The sequence below is a fragment of the Arachis duranensis genome, chromosome 9 (genome assembly GCF_000817695.3).
Source record: "Arachis duranensis cultivar V14167 chromosome 9, aradu.V14167.gnm2.J7QH, whole genome shotgun sequence".
NCBI classification, from domain to species: domain Eukaryota; kingdom Viridiplantae; phylum Streptophyta; class Magnoliopsida; order Fabales; family Fabaceae; genus Arachis; species Arachis duranensis.
In genome coordinates, this window is record NC_029780.3 from 2974959 (window position 1) to 2980071 (window position 5113).

The window sequence follows — 5113 nt, forward strand, 5'->3', positions numbered from 1 at the left end:
AAGTTGCTTCTGGTATTGTGATTTCCTGCTGGCTGCTTGAAGGGTGTAGTGGCTGTAAGGAGGAAGGGTTGGTAATTGTTGGAGGTTGTTGTAGGTTGCTTGATGAGTTTTAAAGGCTGCTGTGGTGGATTATTTAGAGGTCTACTTTGAGTTGAGGTGGATTGAGAAAGACTGTTTAAGAGACTATGTTGAGGTGAAACGAACTGAGAGTGGTTATTATCAGTAAGGTCTTAAGTAGGCATTGGGAGTCTTGGAATTGTTGGAACTGAGTGTTGAGGGCCTAAGGCTGTTGCTGTCTTGGCAGTCTGTCTGGCTTGCTTGAATGGAAAATGATCTTCAAAAAATACCACATTTGGAGTAGTAATGACATTTCCTTGTTGAGTGAGGCATTTGTAACCCCAGTGAGCAGTTTCATATCCAAGGAATGTGCACGGGGAGGATCTAAAGTCCAGTTTGTGCTTGTTATAGGGCCTTTGACGAAGAAAACATAGGCATCCAAACACCCTGAGCTGTTCATAAGAGGGTTGCTTGCCAAACAATTTCTCAACAGGAGACATGCCATTTAAGACTGGTGTTGGAAGAATGTTGATTAGCTTGACTGCTGTGCAGAAGGCTTCTCCCCAAAACCTTATTGGCATTGAGGCTCCTGCCAATAGGGTAAGTCCCATTTCTACCACGTGCCTGTGCTTTATTTCAGCTGAGCCATTTTGTTGATGCACATGAGTACAAGCAAATCTGTGCTGAACTCTTTTATCCTTCAGGGTCTTTGACAAGCTGATATACTCGGTTGCATTGTCACTTTGAAACATTTTAAGTTTAATGTTCAATTGCAATTCTACCTTTTGTTGGAAATTATCAAAGACTATTTTTAATTGAGCTCCAGACTTAACTAGATAAAGCCAAGTATATTTTGAAAATGCATCAATAAAATTGACAAAATACCAGTTTCCATTACTATCTGGCATGGGAGCAGGGCTCCAAATGTCTGACTATACATGGTCTAAAGGATGTAAGTATACAATTTGCGAGGAAGGGAAGGAAAGTTGATGTGATTTGCCAACACAGCAGGTTGGACAATTTATTTTATCAAGTATAGTAGACAGTTTTCAAGCTTTTAACACTTTTGACAACACAGTATGGTTAGGATATCCTAATCTAGCATGCCAGACAAGAAAATCATCTTCTTTATTTTTATTGTTTATTGAAGTAGCATATGCAGCAACATAAGCAGCTGGTGCTTGCAGATTTCTAATGCTAGGAAACTTATAGAGTCTGTTTTTCACAGTGCCTTAAAGCACAAGCTCCTCTGTGTCTTTAGTCTTTATACAGCACCTATCATCATGGAATTCAAAAAAATTTTATTGTTACAGTACAATTAATGCATACTCATTAGATTCTTTGTAATTTCATGGACACACAACAATTTTCTCATGTGCATTAACCTAGAGCTCAAGTCAGTATTGAAACAAGAATTTCCAACAAAGGAGATATGCAAACCTGTTCCATTTTCAATTGCTACTTGCTCGTTACCACAGTATTCTTCATTCTCTATCAGGTTCTTCTCATCATGTGATGTGTAGCTCCTGAGTTAGGATACCAGTTAGGATCCTGAATTATTGCTGGCGTTGCCATCATGTTGCAAAGATTTGCTTGTGGTTGAATGTCCTGATTGTGACTGCCACTATTGTAGGCTTCTCCACTATAATCTTCTTCTCCATATTGGTCTTCAATGTACCTGTACTAACAAGTTCTTATAGTGTGGCTGAATTTGTTGCACAGCTAACACTGTGGTCTATCATATTCATAGCTTCTTGGAGTAGGGGTGAGTACGGGTCAGTTTGGTTCGGGTTCAAGATGAAATTAGAACCGAACCAATTAAAATGTAATTGGTTCAGTTTGGTTTGGATTTGTATTTTTTTGTGTATATACCCGAACCAAATCCAAACCGATTAAGAATGGATTGGTTCAGTTCGGGTAATTGGGTACTGACAAACCCCAAATTTGATGGTTTTTTTTGTATTAAGTTTAGAGTGTTTTGATAACCTTTTGTCACATTTAGCCTATGAATTAGCATGGTTTTCTTATCTCTCCCATATTTGTGCTTAAGTGTAAAAACATGCTTTTTAAGCCTTATTTTGATGAATTCTAGTTCCTCTTTGATTCCATAAGATGCCTTGATGTGTTTGCTAGTAATCTCAGGTTGAAATAGGCTAGACATGGATCAAAGGAAGCAAGGAAGGAAGCATACAAGTGGAGAGAAGCATAAAAAGTCAAAGAAGCAAAGTCAGCTATGCACGCGCACGCGCACAAGGCGCTCGCGCGCACATTGCAAAACAGATCAAGGACGCGCACGCGTACCGTGCGCGCACGCGTACCGTGCGCGCACGCGCCGATGATGGCACATGACCTCACTAATGCAACACGTGCCTGGCGATTTGAGAGGGTTTCTGAACCCATTTTGGCGCCAAATGCTAAGGAAGAGGAATATAAGGATGAAGGATTAAGGGAAAGGCATGAGGGAATGAATTAGGCAATAATACACACTCACTAGGATTAGTTTAGAGTTAGTTTCTAGAGAGAGAAGCTCTCACTTCTCTCTAGAATTAGGATTAGATTTAGGTTAATCTCTCTTCTTAGATCTAGGTTTAATTCATGCTTTGATTCAATTTTCTTTTATCAATTCTTAATCTCTCCCTTTCTAGTTATGTGCTTTCATAATTGTAATTCTTCATTTTGTTTTGGATAGATTGTTGTTCCTTTGTTTCCTTTCAATAATGCAATTTGAGGTAATTCATGATAGTTGTGATTTCCTTGATTGTTGTTGTTAATTCTTTACAATAATTGTTGTTAGATTCTATTCTTGTTATCAATTTACTATGCTTTCCTTTTATGCCTTCCAAGTGTTTGATGAAATGCTTGGTTGGATTTTAGTGTAGGTTTTGTTCCTCTTGGCCTAGGTAAAGTAATTAGTGACTCTTGAGTTATCTAATTCCTTTGTTGATTGATAATTAGAAGTTGCTAATTGATTTGAATGCCTCTAAAGCTAGTTTTTCCTTTAGGAGTTGATTAGAACTTGAGGAATCAAATTGATTCATCCACTTGACTTTCCTCCATGGTAGGGGTTAACTAAGTGGTAGCAATAAACAATTCTCATCACAATTGAGAAGGATAACTAGGATAGGACTTCTAATTCTCATATCTTGCCAAGAGCCTTTTATAGTTGTTAGCTTATTTTCATTGCCATTTACTTTCATGCCTCTTATCAAAACCCCAAAACAACTCAAACCAATAACAAGACACTTTATTGTAATTTCTAGGGAGGATGACCCGAGGTCCAATACTTCGGTTTATAAATTTTAGGGGTTTGTACAAAAAGTTGTTTGTCACTAGTACAAACCCCTGTACGTAACATACAACAATAATAAATAAATACTCTATCTTTTCTTTCTACAATGTAATATAATAATATTCTCTTTCTTTCTCTTACTATAAACAAATGCAATTTTCTCTCTTCTTACTTTTAATACTTCTTTCTATCTTTATATATATATTTATGCAATTCTCTCTCTCTTTATTTTTTATACTATTTTCTATCTTTATATATATATACACATTACAACATATAATATTATTATATATATACAAATCATTATTGAGCTAATTATTTTAATGCTAGAGTCTTATATTAATACATCTTTATTTTATATTTAATATATCTTTTATTTATTTTACAACACGTTATCAGCACGAGACTCTGATCAAATTGTTAGGAGGACTCAGGTAACAAATTTTCATTATGTCGAAGCTCTCTCATCTTGAATTCAATGATCTTGATATATCTGGAAATAATTATTTATCATGGATACTAGATGTTGAAATTCATCTTGATTCAATGGATCTTGGAGATACCATTAAGGTTGAAAATAATGCATCCCAGAAGGATAAAGCCAAAGCCATGATTTTCCTTCGTCGTCATCTTGACGAAGGGTTGAAAAATGAATATCTCACATTAAAAGATCATGCAGATTTTTGGAAAGACCTTGAAGAAAGGTATAATCATCAGAAAACGGTGATACTTCCTCAAGCTCGATATTAATGGACGCACTTGCGTCTACAAGATTTTAAATCTATAAATGAATATAATTCTGCAATGTTTCGAATCACCTCACGAATGAAATTATGTGGGGAAAAAATAACTGATCATGATATGTTGGAGAAAACTTTCTCAGCCTTCCATGCCTCGAATGTGCTCCTGCAGCAGCAGTATCGAGAGAAAGGGTTTAAAAAATATTCTGAGTTAATTTCTTGCCTTCTTGTTGCTGAACGCAACAATGAGTTGTTATTGAAAAATCATGAAGCGCGCCCAGTTGGCGCTGCCCCATTTCCTGAAGTAAATGTGGCAAATTACCCCAGAAGAGGTAAATGGCAAGGTTTTAATAATAAAAAAAATTATGGAAGAAAAAAGAATTATGTTCAAAATAGAGGATCTCACCAAAAGTGGGATAAAGAAAGGAATATCGGGCAGAATAAATCAACAGGGAATAAGTGTTTACGTTGTGGTGGAAATGGCCATTGGTCACGTACCTGTCGTACCCCAAGGTACCTAGTCGATCTTTACCAGGCATCTTTGAAAAAGGACGACATAAGAAAGGAAACAAATTTTGTTTCAAATGATGCTGAGAACTCCATCACTCATTATGATGTATCTGATTTCTTTGAGGATCCTGAAGGAAATATTGGTCATTTGATCAATGATGGAATAGTTTAATATGTGGGATTGTGAAATTTGAAATCATTAAATGTGTTATGTTTTAAAATAAAATTTTAGTATATGACATTATTTTATGTACAGTGTTTCTTAGAAAAATAATTCTGATCAAGTATTCAATTTAACTGTGCATTCTACTCATTTTATTATTATTTGTTTTTGAAGAGAATGGCAAGGATATGTAATGAAGATGTATGCCTTGCGGATAGTGCAAGTTCGCACACTATTCTCAAAAGTGATATATATTTTACCCATCTTGTGCCAAAAGAGGAATATGTTAATACTATTATTGGCTCAGGCAATGTGATAGAAGGCTCCGGAAGAGCTATAATTTTGTTTCCTGGA